The sequence below is a fragment of the Notamacropus eugenii genome, chromosome 2 (genome assembly GCF_028372415.1).
Source record: "Notamacropus eugenii isolate mMacEug1 chromosome 2, mMacEug1.pri_v2, whole genome shotgun sequence".
Classification (NCBI taxonomy): domain Eukaryota; kingdom Metazoa; phylum Chordata; class Mammalia; order Diprotodontia; family Macropodidae; genus Notamacropus; species Notamacropus eugenii.
This window is the reverse complement of record NC_092873.1, coordinates 170,020,587-170,037,973: the sequence shown is the minus strand read 5'-3', so window position 1 is coordinate 170,037,973 and position 17,387 is coordinate 170,020,587.

Here is a 17,387-nt window from a genome sequence, read left to right as displayed (position 1 = left end):
TCTCATTGGAAAAACTATCAACTTAGAAAATAGAACCAATAGAGATTAATATAAGAATTACTGGACTACCTGAAAAGCATGATAAAAAAATTAATCTAATTTGAAAACCTGGTCACATCTTTCAGCAAATTATTGAAGAGGAGGGAGGAGCCAAGATGGCGGAGTAGAAAGATACACATTTGCTAGCTCCTAACCCACAGCCTATAAAATACCTGTAAAGAATAACTTCCAACAAATTCTGGAGCAGCAGAAGGCACAGAACAACAGGGTGGAGGAGATTTCTGTTCCAGAGACATCTGAAAAACTGACACGAAAGGTCCATTGCCCACTGGACCCAGAGCAGAGCCCAGCCCTGCCTTGGCTACACCCCACTGAGAGGAGAAGATCCGAGCAGCTCCAGGGATGGAATCTCCCACAGCCATGCAGGTCCCTCCACCCACAGGTGCCAAAGTTCGGTGAGAGGGTCTTTTCAGCTTGCTGAGAGGGGACTAGGGTGTCTCTATAACTCAGGCTGCCTCAGGAGGCAGCAGCAGAGGCAGCATCAGACAAGGGCACCCAAAGCAGGCAGGAGTTCAGATCCATTGTTGAAGGTCTCTGCATAAACCCCCTGAGGGAACTGAGCCCTGTGTGGCAGCCTTGCCCCCACCTGAGCACCTGAACTTAATCTCACATTGAAAAGCAGCCCTGCCCCCTCAAAAAGCCCTGAGGCTGGGAAGCAGCATTTGAATCTCAGCCACTAAGTGCTGGCTGGGCTGATCTGGAGGCCAGGTGAGTGTGGAGAGGAAACTCAGAAGTCAAGTCACTGGCTGGGAAAACACCCAGAAAAGGGGAAAAAAAATAAGATCATAGAAGATTACTTTCTTGGTGAACAGATATCTCCTCCCATCCTTTCAGATGAGGAAGAACAATACTTACCATCAGGGAAAGACATAGAAATCAAGGCTTCTGTATCCCAAACATCCAAAATAAATATTCAATAGGCTCAGGCCATGGAAGAGCTCAAAAAGCATTTTGAAAATCAAGTTAGAGAGGTGGAGGAAAAACTGGGAAGAGAAACGAGAGAGATGCAAGAAAAGCATGAAAAGCAGGTCAACACCTTGCTAAAGGAGACCCAAAAAAATTCTGAAGAAAATAACACCTTGAAAAATAGGCTAACTCAATTGGCAAAAGGGGTTAAAAAGCCAATGAGCCAAAAAGCAGAATTAGCCTAATGGAAAAGGAGGTTCAAAAGCTCACAGAAGAAAATAGTTCTTTAAAAATTAGAATGGAACAGATGGAGGATAATGACTTTATGAGAAACCAAGAAATCACAAAACAAAACCAAAAGAATGAAAAAAATGGAAGATAATGTGAAATATCTCATTGGAAAAACAACTGACCTGGAAAATAGATCCAGGAGAGGCAATTTAAAAATTATGGGACTACCTGAAAGCCATGATCAAAAAAAGAGCCTAGACACCATCTTTCATGAAATTATCAAGGAAAACTGCTCTGATATTCTAGAACCAGAGGGCAAAATAAATATTGAGAGAATCCACCAATCACCACCTGAAAGAGAACCAAAAAGAGAAACTCCTAGGAACATTGTGGCCAAATTCCAGAGTTCCCTGGTCAAGGAGAAAATATTGCAAGCAGCTAGAAAGAAACAATTAAAGTACTGTGGAAATACAATCAGGGTAGCACAAGATCTAGCAGCTTCTACATTAAGAGACTGAAGGGCATGGAATATGATATTCCAGAATTCAAAGGAATTAGGACTAAAACCAAGAATCACCTACCCAGCAAAACTGAGTATGATACTTCAGGGGGAAAAATGGTCTTTCAATGAAATTGAGGACTTTCAAGCATTCTTGATGAAAAGACCAGAGCTGAAAAGAAAATTTGACTTTCAAACCCAAGAATGAAGAGAAGCATGAAAAGGGACTTACTAAAGTTGAACTGTTTACATTCTTACATGGAAAGACCATATTTGTACCTCTCGAAACTTTTCGGGATCTGAGTAGTTGGTAGGATTACACACACACACACACACACACACACACACACACACACACACACAAAGAGAGACAGAGAGCACAAAGTGAATTGAATAGGATGGGATCATATCTTAAAAAAATGAAATTAAGCAGTGAGAGAGAAATATATTGGGATGAGAAAGGGAGAAATGGAATGGAGCAAATTATCTCTCATAAAAGAGGCAAGAAAAAGACTTTTTAATGGAGAGAAAAAGAGGGGAGGTGAGAGAAAAAACATGAAGTTTACTTTCATCACATTCAGCTAAAGGAAGGAATAAAATGCACACTCATTTTGGTATGAAAACCTATCTTACAATACAGGAAAGTGGGGGAGAAGGGGATAAGCAGGGTGGGGGGGATGATGGAAGGGAGGGCAATGGGAGGAGGGAGCAATTTGAAGTCAACACTCTTGGGGAGGGACAGGATCAAAAGAGAGAATAGAAGCAATGGGGGGCATGATAGGATGGAGGGAAATATAGTTAGCCTTACACAACACGACTGTTATGGAAGTCATTTGCAAAACTACACAGATATGGCCTATATTGAATTGCTTGTCTTCCCAAAAGGAATGAGTGGGGAGGGAGGGATGAAGGGAAGTTGGAAGTCATAGTTTTAGGGACAACTATTGAGTATTGTTCTTGCTACTAGGAAATAAGAAATACAGGTAATGGGATATAGAAAGTTATCTGGCCGTATAGGACAAAAAAAGAAGATGAGGGCAAGGAAAGGGAGGGATTTTAGAAGAAAGGGCAGATTAGTGATAGGGGCAATTAGAATGCTCAGTGTTTTGGTGTGGGGGGAGGGGACAAATGGGGAGAAAATTTGGAAACCAAAATTTTGTGAAAATGAATGTTAAAAGTTCAATAAATAAATTTAATATATACAAAAAAAAAGAAATACAATGACCTAAAAAAAAACTATTAAAGAAAACTCACTTGATATATTAGAACCAGAGGGCAAAAAAAAGAAATTGAAAGAATCCACCAATCACCACCTTTATGAAGTCTCAAAATGAAAACTCCCATGAACATCATAGCCAAATTCCAGAATGCACAGATCAAGGACAATGTATTGTAAGCATCCAAAAAGAAACCATTCAAATGTCATGGAATTACATTTAGGATTACACAGTATTTGGCAGCTCCCACATTAAAGAACTGGAGGGATTGGAATATGATACAGACAAAAGAGTTAGGATTACAACCAAAAGTCACGTACCCAGCAAAACTGAATGTAATCTTTCAGGGGAAAAAAAGGATATTTAAGGATATAGAGGGCTTTTAAACACTTCTAATTAAAAAATCAGGGTGCAATAAAAAATCTTTTCCTCCAAATGCAAGACACAAGGGAAATATAAAAAGGTAAAAAAGAAAACAAAAAAGAGAAAACATAAGAAATTCAATAAGGTTACACTTTTTATATTTATATATGAGAAGATAATATTTGTAACTCTTAACAACTTTATTACTATAAGAGCAATTAGAAGGAATATATGTAGACAAGAGGGTATGGATAAGAGGTGAGTTTGATGGGATGACATCCCTTCACCAAAAAAAAAGAAAAACAAACAAAAAAACTGAGAAAGAAAATAACACTGCTAGAAGAAGGAAAGGGGAGACTGAATAGGGTAAATTATCCAATGGAAAAAAAAGGCATGAAAGAGCTATAACAGTGGAGGGGAAGATGGGTGGTGGTGGCAGGCAAAATTTAAACCTTACTCTCATCCAAGAAGAAATAACATACATTTTCAGTTGGATATAGAAATTTATCTTATTCTATAAGGAATTAAAAGAGAGAGGAAAATAGAAGAAGAGTGTAGGCTGATAAAAAGGATGGTATATTGAGGAAGGTAGTGATTAGAAAGAAGTAAAACACTAGTGGGGAGGGAAAGGGGGTGGGATAAGAGAGGGCAGTGATAAACATGTGAAAGATAACATGGAGGGAAATACATAGTCATTATAACTGTAAATATGAATGGGATGAATTCACCCATAAAATGGAAGCATATAGCAGAATGGATTTAAAACAATAGTCCTATAATATGTTGTTTAGAAGAAACACATTTGAAGTAGAGAAATACACACAATGTAAAGGTAGGGGGCTGGAGCAGAATCTGTTATGCTTCAACTGAAATAAAGAAATCAGGGATAGTATTCATGATCTCAGACAAGGCAGAAGCAAAAAGAGATTTAATTAAAAGAGATAGAGAAGGAAACTATATCTTTCTGAAAGATGCCATAGGCAATGAAGTCATGCCAATACTAAACATATATGTAAGAAATGGTGTAGCACTAAATTTTTGAAGAAGTTGGATGATTTACAGCAGCAAATAGATAATAAAAGTATAGGAATTTCCCCTCTCAGAACTAGATAAATCTAACCAAAAAATAAAGAAGAAAGAAGTTGAGGAGTGAATAAAATTGTCAAGAAGTTAGATATCATGGATCTCTATAACAAATTAAATGGGAATAGAAAGGAATATACATTTTTATCAGCAATAATTACAAAAATCATTAGGACATAAAAACCTCACTATCAAATGCAGAAAAGCAGAAATAGTAAATGCATTCTTTTCACATCACAATGGAATAAAAATGACATTAAATAATGAACAATGGAAAGAGATTAAAACTAATTGGAAATTAAATAATCTAATCCTAAAATAAAGTGAGTCAAAGAACAAATCGTAGAAACAACTGATAATTTCATTAAAGAAAATGAGAACAGTGAGACAACATGCCAAAATGTATGACATGCAGCCAAAGTGAAATTTTGGGGAAATTTTATACCTCTAATTGATGACATCAATAAAATAAAGAAAAAGTAGGTCAATGAATTGGCCATGCAACTAAAGAATAAAACTAGAAAAAGTACAAATAAAAAATCCCAAATTAATCACCAAAGTGGAAATTCTGAAAATTAAAGAAGAGATTAATGAAATTCAAAGGAAAAAAATCCGCTGGACTAATACATAAAGCTAGAAGCTGGTTTTATAGGAATAAAAACTAATAGAAGAGATGACATTGGTTAATTTGATTTAAAAAAGGAAAGAAAACCAAATCATTAGTATCAAAAAGGAAAGGAGTGAATTCATCACCTATGAAGAGGAAATGAAGACAATTGTTAGAAGCAACTTTGACAATTATATGCCAAAATTTGATAATCTAAAGGAAATTGATGAATACTACAAACATAAATTACCCAGATTAATAGAAGAAACCAAATACTTAAATAACCCTGCCTTAAAAAAGAAATTAAACAAGCCACCAATAAACTTCCTAAGAAAAAATCCCCAAGATCAGATGGATTCACAAGCAAATTCTACCAAACATTTGAAGAGGAATCTCAATACTATATAAACTATTTGGGAAAATAGGCAAAGAAGGAGTCCTACCAAAATCCTTTTATGACTGTAAGGATAATGTAAAGTTAATGGTGGTTGTGTGTATGTGTTTGTGTGGGGGGAGTTGAAGATCTTCCCCATCTATTAATAGGCTTCAGACACCTATAGTTAATTTTTAACGAGGCACAGGATCACGATGGTTGTGAACTCCAGCACGGAAAAGAATATATGCACTTTGAGGTGAGGTTTTGCTTTGAGTGTTATTTTTTGGAAGATTTATGTGCCAGATGAGACTCTGGGCAGCTATTTTAAGAAGCCCCCTGGCTTTGAAAATCCAGATATTGGTGCTTCTCTCTCTGGTAAAATTGTATGTATTATCTATGGTCAGAGGGTTGGAAGTCCTGTTTGTTGGTCTTTCTGTTTGTAATTTCTGCCTGTAATTTCTGTTTGTATTTTCTCTAAAGTTCAGGGTGATGACTTTTTTCCCTGAATTAAGTGAATGATATAATATGATTGATTAAAATAGATTGTTAACCCCTCAAATGATCCTTTCCTTTTATAATGGCAGATCTAAGAACCTGTACAGCAGGCCCCACTGTATGTGCCAGGTTCTTTGACATCCCTCATGAATATTAATGTAAAAATTTTATATAAAAATCTAGCAAAGATTACATCAGTATATTATAAGAATCATACACTATGACCAGGTGGAATTTGTACCAGGAATGCCATATTAGTTCAATATTAAGACAACTGTTAGCATAATTTACCATATCAATAATAAAACCAATAGAAATCATATAATTATCTCAGCAGATGCAGAAAAAGCCTTTGACAAAGTATAACATCCATTCCTATTAAAAACCCTAGAAAACATAGGAATAAAGGGAGCATTCCTTAGCATGATAAGCAGTGTCTTTCTAAAATCATCTGCAAGCATAATCTATAATGGGTATAAGCTAGAAGTCTTCTAACTAAGATCAGAAATGAATCAGTTATCCATTATTACCACTATTATTCAAAATTGTATTAGATATGTTAGCTATAGCAATGACAGAAGAAAAAAGAAATTGAAGGGATTAGTATAGTCAATGGGGAAACTAAACAGTTGATATGATGTTATACTTAGAGAACTCTGGAGAATCAACTAAAAAACTACTTGAAATTACTAACAACCTTAGCAAAATTTTATGATACAAAGTAATTCCCCATAAATCATCAACATTTCTACATATTACCAACAAAGTTCAGCAAAAAAGAGTTAGAAAGAGAAATTCCATTTAAAATAGCTGTAGACAATCTAAAATACTTGGGTAGACACCCTATTCTACCTTCCAAGACAAACCCAGGAACCATATGAAAAAATAAATTTTTACACAAATAAAGCCATATCTAAACAATTGGAAAAATATTAATTGCTCATGGGTAGCCTGTGCCAATATAATAAATATAGCAATTCTACCTAAATTAATCTTTTTATTCAATGCCATAACAATCAAACTATCAAAAATAATTTTGTAGGGCTAGAAGGAATAGTAACAAAATTCATCTAGAAGAAAAAAAGCTCAAGGATATCAAGGGTATCAAAAATTGCAAAAGGAGGTGGTTTTGTAGTAGCAGGTATCAAACTGTGTTATAGTTAATTATCAAAACAATATGGTACTGGCTAATAAATAGAGTAGTGGATGAATGAATGGATTAGATGCAAATTACACTATATTAAATGATCATAGTAATCTAATATATGAAAATCCAAAAATTTCAAGCTTTTGGAACAAAAATTCATTATTTGACAAAAATTGTTGTGAAATCTGTAAAACAGGATAGCACAAAATAGGTACAGACCAATACCTCATACTGTATACCAGGACAAGGTCAAAATGGGTACATAGTTTACACATGAAGGGCAATACCATAAGTAAATTAGGAAAGCATGGAATAGTTAATCTTCCAGATTTATGAATAAGGGAAGAAATTAGGACCAAAGAATATAGAGAGCAATATAAAATATAATTTTGATGATATAAAAAAGTTCTTGCACAAATAAAACCAATGCAACCAAAATGAAAAGGCAAGCAGAAAACTATGGGGAGGGATATGGAATTCACAAAAATTCTTCCTGATAAAGGCCTCATTTCTCAAATATAAAGCAAACTGAGCCAAATTTATAAAAATTCAAGTCATTTCCCAATTAATAATCAAAGGATATGAATAGGCAGTTTTCAGACAAAGAAATCAAAGTTATCTATAGTCATGTGAATAAAATGCTCCAAATCACTACTGATTAGAGAAATGCAAATTAAAACTCTGAGACTGACACTAATGCACTGTTGGTTCAGTTGTGAACTCCTCCTAACATTCTGGAGAACAATTTGGAACTATGACCAAAAAACTATAAAACTACACATACCCTTTAATCCGGTGATACCACTGCTATGTCTCTATCTCAAAGATCTTAAAAAAAGGAGAGAGAAAATGACCTATTTGTACAAAAATATTATAGTATCTCTTTTGGTGGTGGCTAAAAATTGAAAATCAAAGGGTTACTGGTCAATTAGGGAGTGACTAAACAAGCATTCATTACAAAATATTATTGCGCTTTAAGAAACAACAAGCAAGATGATTTCAGAAATACCTGGAAAGACTCATATGAACTGATGCATAGTGAAGTGAACAGAACCAGGAGAAAGTTGTGCACAATAAAAGCAATATTTTTTGATAAAATACTGTGAATGACTTAGCTATTCTCAGCAATACTATGATCTGAGATAATCCCAAGAGACTAATGATGAATCCACTCAGAGGAAGAACTGATATTTATTGAATAATCAGAGCAAATAAATGTGTTTTTTTTTTGCTTGTTTTCCTTTTCTTCAAATACTCTTGTACAAAATGACTAATATAGAAATGTTTAACATAATTGTACATGTATAACCCGTATCTCATTGCTTACCATCTCAGGAAGGGGGAGGAAGAAAAAGAGAAGAAAGGGTAGAATTTGGAACTCAAAACTTGAAATAAAAATGTTATTTAAAAAATTGACTGCTGAGCCATTAAGAATAGGTTCAGTTTCTGCCTCTAAGGTAGTGTCCTAGGCAAGTGACACCACTCAATCCTTGAAGGAAGTGTCTAGGAGAGAAAGTCCTAAACTACATTGGTAGGTGGATGTTATTCATCTGAGAGTTACTTATACTAATGAAAGCATTGGTCCACTTCCTGTCTCTATCTGCAAAGTTTTATAGTAGTTTCTGGGGAAGAAACAGATGAGTAAAATATTACTTTTGACTTCATGGAACTTAACCAACACACATTTACATGTAACTTGTTTCATGAAACTGTGACTGTGAATACAATTATTCCCTCCATCAAAACAGATTACAAAATTACAAATTATACAAGTCTTCTTATTCTGCATAATTTTTGTCCACTTTTTTTTGCAAGTCTCCATAAAGGATGTATTTTACAACTTAGGAGCCTCTCTTTGTTATCTTGACTATTTACTGCTCTTGGTTAGTTATTCTCCCTCATTCTTATTAAATGGCCACTCTACATTCTTTTCCAGTTCACTGTCTACTTAAAGCCACAATCTATCTTTTCTTTTCCCTTTATTTCATGCCCTTTCTTTGATTGTTCTGACACTTGGAGGTTATATAATTTGAAGTTATATATAAGATTATGAATGAAAATGAAAGGTTGGGGAGTTAGAGTGGAGCTTAGAATAAATACACAGTTTTCCATATACTAACCAACCCAACTTCTTTGTCCTAGTCAACTTAAGATCTGCGCACATTGCAAATCTGCAACTTGTAGATGCACTTATATCCACCTTTAGTGATTACCTAAATTATATCTACTGTTGGAATAACTCAATGGCCAATCCAGACAAATCTGGGCAACATGAGTAGTTAATTCAAATTATTCTTCCAGTATAGATGATATAATAGAAGTGCTTTTTTCCCTCTTCTCACTTTGCTAATGCATGGTTTGGGGTCTAAGAATGAGTGTAAAAGTTTCTGCTGGGGAAAAATGGATGGCCTATTTTTCCTGTGAATCATTGAAGGCCATCCATACTCTCCTTTTTCCTTTACTCCAATTTTCTCAATTTTATTTTCCCTTCCACTTCTTCATCTGAGCCCCTATCCTATGGCCTGCACACTGAACTGGACTTATAAGTGGGTGGAGAGGCCATTTGACTGCCTTGCCTTCTGAAGTAGAAAAAGACCCCCTCAGATTGGAGGTTTGGGAAAAGTTGTCCTGATCTCATCCTCTCCCCAGTACCTTATTAATTAACTTTCATGGTGGCTTTGGAGATGTAGCAGAGCATTATTTTGCTTGAATTAGAATACTTTTTAACTGGTTCTTTTAATATCAGTAAAACTGTAGAAACAAATTGGCATAGGGTATGGGAAGTTTGCCTCAGAGGCAGGAAAACCTAGATTTAAGTCCTGCTTTGACACATTCTTATAACTGTGCAACTTCTGTTGTCACCTAAACTCTCAACATTCTAGGCAACGCTTGGAGACCATAAGTTGCAGAAAACTCTCTGACCTGCATTGGTACACTGTTTTCTCCTCCCAATGTCAATAAAATTACATGTTAAATCTCTTTCCTATCTATTATTTTTCTATTGTATTTTTTGAATAACAAAACCTGATTGTGCTATAATCTTCCAGTCTAGATGACTAGACTGGCTTGACTTAGATCTGCTCAGAATAAAATGTTAAGGTAATCTATTTTAATGATTACTAATGTGATTGAGAGAGTCAAAGATCTAAATACTACAGGATCTGACATTTGGAGCAAGCAAAAAGCTCTGTACATAAAAAATTCTTCTATTTATATGATTCAGAGGCTGTATTCTATGACAGAGGCAAATAAAAATGAATATAAAATGAAAACACAGTGCCATGTGAAATCCAAACAAGTAGGATAATTTCCTACATGAAGGATAAAAGAAAGCTTCATGAAGGAGGTAGCACTTGATTTTAGCTTTGAACTTATATGAATTTTAAATCATGAGGTTATGATTTAAAAATGTAGTGATGGCAATGCTACAATCATTCCATCAGCTGAGAAATTAAGGACATTCTATGTATCCAAGTAGATGCTAGGGATACAAAGAAAAATAAAACACTGTTCTCAAGTATCTATATTCTAGTGGGGAAGAGGAATGGCTTAAGCAAAGGAATGGAGGCAGAAAACAAATATGGAAAGGACAATGAGTATTCTAAATTAAATAAATACGTGGAAAAGGAAAGGAAGAATTCTAGATAAAGCTGGAAGAGGTAAATTCATCAGATCATCAAGAAATAAAATCAGACTGCTGTTATAAATTTAATACAATGCTTATGTTTGGTTGAATCTGCTAACACTGCACTTCTATAAGAAGAATAATTTAAACATACATCTAGCAGTAAGTAGTGGCATTTGGGTATGTATTTTAAAGACATAATTTTTCAGGGGATTTCAAGTTCAGACTTTCATAAAAGTATTAAAATAAATTTACATATCTCTCTCTATTTTTTATATCAGCAACATCTGCGTACATTGCAAATCTTCAATTTATAAATGTAGCTATGACCAAACTGTCTAGATAGTATGGCACAGCTAATTTCACAGTACTAAGGCAGTCAGCTGTATGGCTTTTATGCCCATGAACTCTCACTTTGCCTGGATGTAAATGAAAGTTTGATAAATGAACTATTTTAAGGAGTTTATAATTAACTTGCACAAAAAGCTCGTGACTTTCTTTTCCTTTTTCACCTTCCTGAAATTCATATTATTCGAAGAATGAAATTTATTTGAATGGTTACTTTTTAAAAAGTTCTTTAGTGTGCTAGTCTTTGTAAGCAAAAATAAAACTATGAAATATACTTTGAGTGTATTTTTCTCTAGTGGCGATAAAGTTAATCCATCCACATAGCTTCTCATCAGGCTCCCCTTGTGACTAATCGTACGCACTTACCTAAACAGAGTTAGGCATTTGGTCTGTCAACATGGAAGAGATTAAAATTAATCAGCCTTCCTATTGACCTAATTGACCATATGTATATCCAAAGATGCACAAGGGGAGGGGGCCAATACTTTGGTCTTTAGCCATCATAGCTTAAAAATGCTCAATTTTACTTTAAAATAATTTTGAGTTGTCTTTATTTTAGATGTCATTGCTGACTAAAGGAATAGATGGTTAAATTCTAAAGTGATAAAAATATGCCTGGAGAAAGAAAAAAATGATATCTTCTCAATAGAAAGCTGATTATATTTTAAATATCAGAGGCAACAAGAAGTATAAAGACAAAGCTTGGCCTTAGGAAAACCTGGGTTCAAAGTCTGCCTCAAAGACTTAATAGCAAGTTATCCTGTCACCTAATAGCTTTCTGCCAAAATTTCCTCATTTGTAAAAGAAGATGATTAAATGTTTAAATTATAGTAGCTAAATGCAAGGAATTACCCTTTTTGGTATATCTTTAAAAGTACATAGCATAGTAGATAAAGTACCAGGCCTGAAGTCAGAAAGACTCCTCTTCCTGAGTTACAATTTGGCCTCAGACACTTACTAGCTGTGTGACCCGAGGCAAGTCACTTAAACCCGTTTGGTTCAGTTTTCTCATCTGTAAAATGAACTGGAAAAGTGTATTGTTATTATATTTTAAAGGAATTAATGTGTTTTTAATGTAATGGGAAGATCTTTCTCATCCATTAATAGTCCCATGTGACATGCTTGAGTCATATGTAAGCCTCAGTCACATGAGTCTGTGGTGGGAGGAACTTGCTGAATGAGTAGAACAAGAAGGGGTGTAGCAGGATGGGTGGAACAGAAAGAGGTGGAGCTGGAGCAGGTCTGAGAGGAAGGTGGTCAGACTAGTAAGATCTGGGAGAGAGAAGAAGCAGGCAGCTGGCTGTGGGTGAAAGAAGGGCATTTTGATTGATGATGTTCATTTGTGGGAAGCTCTGATAATGTGTATAGTGTTCTTGGTTACTGTGATAGATTTCTTTGTTGCTGTAATGGATTAAGCTTTCTGGTGTTTGAATAAATGATCTGTTTTTTCTTCCATGTGGTGAGTCTATTATATTTTGTGATTCAGAACTGTGCTGGCATATTCATAGCCACCATAGAATATCACATTGGCACTACATTTGGCATTGAGGATGGGACCATGAAATATCAGACCTCTATTTGGAGGTAGAAAGGTTATAGAGAAATGGATATTCCAGGATAGGAGGATTTACTTTATTCTTTCCTAGCAAGAGAATGGGCTAACAGTACAGGGATCTGTGAAAACTGGAAATTGAGGCTACAGAAGAGAGAACCTAGACACCTTTAGAACCAGGGAAAGAACTGCAGGGGTGTGTAGGAGAGGCAAGGCCTTGCTAACAAGTTATTGTCTTATGTGTGAAAACAGAGACAAGCTGCTGGAAGAGAAAGCTCAGATGGAGAGGGAGTTGGATGGCTTGCATGTTATGCTACAGTGTTCAAACTCTCCTTTAGAAGAGCAAGCTAGAAAGTCTCAATGGTAGAAGATAAGGCTGTTGGTAGTTTAGCTCACAAAAAGAAACAAAAAAGTAACAAGAGGAAGGTGAATGTAGCCCTTGCATAGGCTGAGCTTGATGGGGGCCCAAATACTTGCCAACAGAATGCATGGGAGGAGAATGAAACAAAGTTAAATAAGGAGGTTGAAGTTCATCCAATACTAAGAAGAAAGCAGGAGAATTAGGAAGCCTCATAGTGTTTGGAGAGGTAATTGAGGATTTTACTCAGCAGGAGGTCACAGATATTTTGAGTTTTTTCATGGAGAATATTGGAATATTTGTTGGTGAAAATCAGTGAAAAATATAAATGTCCTTGAGAGAGAAGAGTAAATAGCCAACAGATTCAAAGTCATAAGAGACTGACAAGAAAAGAATTGTTTACTACTCTATTGAGAGCAAGGATAGATTTTGGAAGAATAGAGGGAATTCCAACTAATGAACTATACAAAATGTATTGAGAAAAGAGGCTTGATATTAGACTGAGCACAGAAAGAACTGCCCTTACAGATCCTCCTAAAATATCATATCCAAGTTCATCGCATTTTCAGGGAGAACAGGAAATTATCCAGACCCCAGCTCAGATTAAAGAAAGTATACCTCTAGCCAGAATGATGACTTTAAAATTGAAAATTAGAAAACAGCAAACAATAGTGAATGGAGTCATGCTAGTGGGTTCATGGACTGCAGAAGCATGGGTAACCCTATATCTACCCTGTTTCTGGTTATTGTCTCCTTGTTTCTTTTTGGCTTTTTGTCTGTTCACCTTGTTTTTCAGATTTGTTTTCTGCAGGTTTAATATTCTCCACCTGTAGATGCCTGATTGTTTAAGCCAGGTGTCACCCCCTGCTCAATATGCTGTGTCACCCCGGACCTGTCATCATTCAAACTCCCTGTGCCAACTTAGGAACTGACCACTCAAATTGGACCTCTTGGAGAAGGTACTGCTTCAAGTCCAGTTTCAACAGGACATAGCTGTGGAAGAAGAGATCTTTGCACATTACTCCAAGATTTTGGGTCCCATTTGTTTGAGGGAGGAAGGATGGGGTATTTGTGCTCAAGTCCTACCCCTAAGATATTGTATTATGTCTTTATTTGGTATTATCCCTGTTTTATTGTTGGAAAATTCTCTTGACACCAGTTGTCCCATTGACCTATGCAATGTATAAGGAAGATCTTGGGGCTGAATGTATTGTTAATGTATTTTTAATGGAATTAATGTATTTTTAATAGAATGACAAGATCTTTCCTATCCATTAATAGGTCCATGTGAGCTACTTGAGTCACATGGAAGCCTAAGTCACATGAGTCTGTGGTAGGAGGAGCTTGCTGAATGAGTGAAACAGGAAGTGGTAGAGCTGGAATAGAGTTGAGAAGAAGTTGGTCAGATTAGTCAGATCTGTGAGGGAGAGAACAAGGGAGTAGATAGCAGATAGCTGGTTGTGTGTGAGAGAAGGGCATTTTGCTCGAGAGTGTTTGTTTGTGGGAAGGCTTGTGGGAAACAAATAGAATCTTTTGGCAGATAGCATGGATTTTTCGGTAACGTCTTAGACTGTTAATGGCTTGAAACAGATGCAAAGGGAGAAATAACTTCTTTATCCCTCATTCTGGTAAAATCAGCAAATTTGAACCATAAGCACAGTTAGCAACTTGTTGCAAATGAAAGATAGTATAATACTAAGGTAAAGTTCTAGGCCTGGAGTCCAGAAAAATCTGGGCTTAAATAATGTCTCAAATATTTAAGTAAAACAATAGGGTCCAGTTTCCTCATTCATAAAATAAGAAAATAACCTGTTGCATTCACCTCGCTCATAGAGTTATTGTGGGAATAAATTAGCTAATATATGAAAAATGCCATTATGTAGGTCTACTGTTGTGATATTGTTGTTATATCTAAAACTATTTTAGCCAAAGGTGGCTATCTCTAAGAGAAAAATGGACTATGTTCCAATGTCTAGGAACATCCTAGTCAATGAGTCTCTTATTATAGATTTTTGCCTGCCAAAAGCAAGTAGCCAGGCTCTGATTAAATCCATTGCAGTTGGGAGGTGAGACAACATGATATCACCTCTTGTGTGTTGAGATTGAACATGAGCCAGTGTGTGCAGTGAACATTGGTGGTCCTGATAAAGTGTATCTAATAGGAAGTGAACCTCTCACAGCAATGTGAATAGCCCTGAGCTACGATGTGGTCAGATCTAGCCTGGTTAAGGCCATAGTGACAGTTTTCTAGATTTTCATAATTGTCTGCCAAAACATGCTAAATTTTGCTGAATAAGAGAATAGGGACTGGGCGTATGATTTTTTTGGCATATGAGTCTCCCAGCTAAGGAAACTCTCTCTACCAACACAATTCAATTCCTTCTCTACAATTTATAATATTAGAGAGCTGCCTAGAGCACTATGAGATTAAGAGACTTGCCTGCAATCTGACAGCCAGTATATGACAGAGGTGATACTTTCTAACCCAGGAATTCCCAGCTCAGAGAGCGGTTCTTTGTATACTAAATCATACTTTGTATACTAAATGATACTAAATCATAGTTTCTCTCTCTCTCTCTCTCTCTCTCTCTCTCTCTCTCTCTCTCTCTCTCTCTCTCTCTTTCTCTCTCTCTTTCTCCCTCTTTCTTTTTCTCTCTCTCTCTGTCTCTCTTTCTCTCTGTTTCTCTCATTACGTATGAATATAGAGGTACGTAGATAGAGAGATATATATACACCAATATGTGTATGTATATTTCCACTGAATTCTTTTTTGAATCTTCAGTTTGAGAACAGCAGAACAGTAAGACACTTGATTAGAATATATGTGTCAAAATTATGTTTATCTTGAAATTATATTAATGTATAAAGAAAAATATACAGTTAACCCATATAATTTTAAAAATGGGTTATTTTTGCTATAAACCTACAAATTAGGCCAATAGCATCTTGAAATTATATGATTAATTTTGAAATGATTTAATTTTTCCCTTTTTAAAATATGACAATTTGAAAAGTAAATTGAAGAAAGGAGCAGATAAACTGTATATCTTTCTACAATTTTCAGATTATTTTCTTTTTATTATTTTAACTATGTTTTACATTAATTTTTAAACTTTTTTTCAGATCTTTCTTTTGTATTTCCTCCTCTTGGAAAATCTTTTTCCTCTAATTTTTTCTAAAATCCCTAGTTACTTTATATTACTGGAGTCTTCACTGATGATATCAATACCATCCTATCTAATGTCACCTACAAATAATGCCTACCTAAGTTTTATTCTTTTATAAAGAAACTTGTATAGATACTGTGCCAAAAATTTCCTTTTTTAGAGTTCTACTTAGACTTTTGGATGACCTTGTGTAAAATCCAACCCATTTTTAAAACAGGATTAATTATAGGACCAGTCAATTTATTTTTTATCATCATTTTGTCAAGAACATATCAGACATTTCTGTGAAAGGAACAGATCTAGGCTCTGGAATGACTTCCTCTCCTCTTCTTCCTTGTCTTCCTCTTCCTTTTCATCCTAGCTGGCTAGCATTTATACAGCACTTTAAGGTTTGTAAAGCACTTTACAGATATTATCTCACTTGATTCTCACAAGTACACTGGGAGATAGATGCTAATAGTATTCTCATTTTACAGATGAGGAAACTGAGGGAGACAGAAGTTAAGTAGCTTGTCTACAGTTAGTAAATGTCTGAAGCAAGATTTGAATTTTGTTCTTCCTGACTCCAAGGTCAATGCTCTATCTATTATGCCACCTAACTGCCTCTCACTAACACTCCAACACTAGAGAGATCTACATTCATGAGTGTTGGCCAGGAAGGCATCATCTATTTTAGTTATTTTGTGCCATATATTCTAAACAATTGGCTAATTGATGTCTTCTCCTCTTTTCAGTCATTATATAGGCTTCATGGTGTTGAGGGCACAGTTTCTCAACATATAGCTTATATACTTACTGGGAAAACTGGGCTCCTTTTGCTACATTTCCCACGGTATCCTAATAAAAAAGAGGGCTAGACTTGGTGTCTGAAAACCTGGGCTCATATCTTGAATCTATGACTTACTTCCTCTGTGACATGGGGCAAATCACCTAAATGGATTCCCCCCATCCATCTATGAATGATTAAAGGATTGGACTAGATCATCTCTAAAGTCTCTTCTAGCTTGACATTCTCCTATGATCTTGGTGGCTAGGGCTATAGAACTGATTTTTTGAAACACCTATTGATATTTCTATTCCAAACAGCTGAACCACTAAGCTTTTATGAAAATTGTATTAAACATTTTCCAAAAATTCAGATTTACACTGAGACATCTGTTGCATTACATTTGTTCTTTAATTTGTCTCAAAAATGGTTCCATTTATTTGACAGGATTTTGCTTTACCAAAGTACTTGTGATAAACTGGAAGTATAACATAAGGTGATTAGAGAATATCATGGTTTGATGATCAGGCTGTTAAGGATAAATGCTATGGTGTCCAGAGAATATTTTGAGAGGATTTTTTACCAAA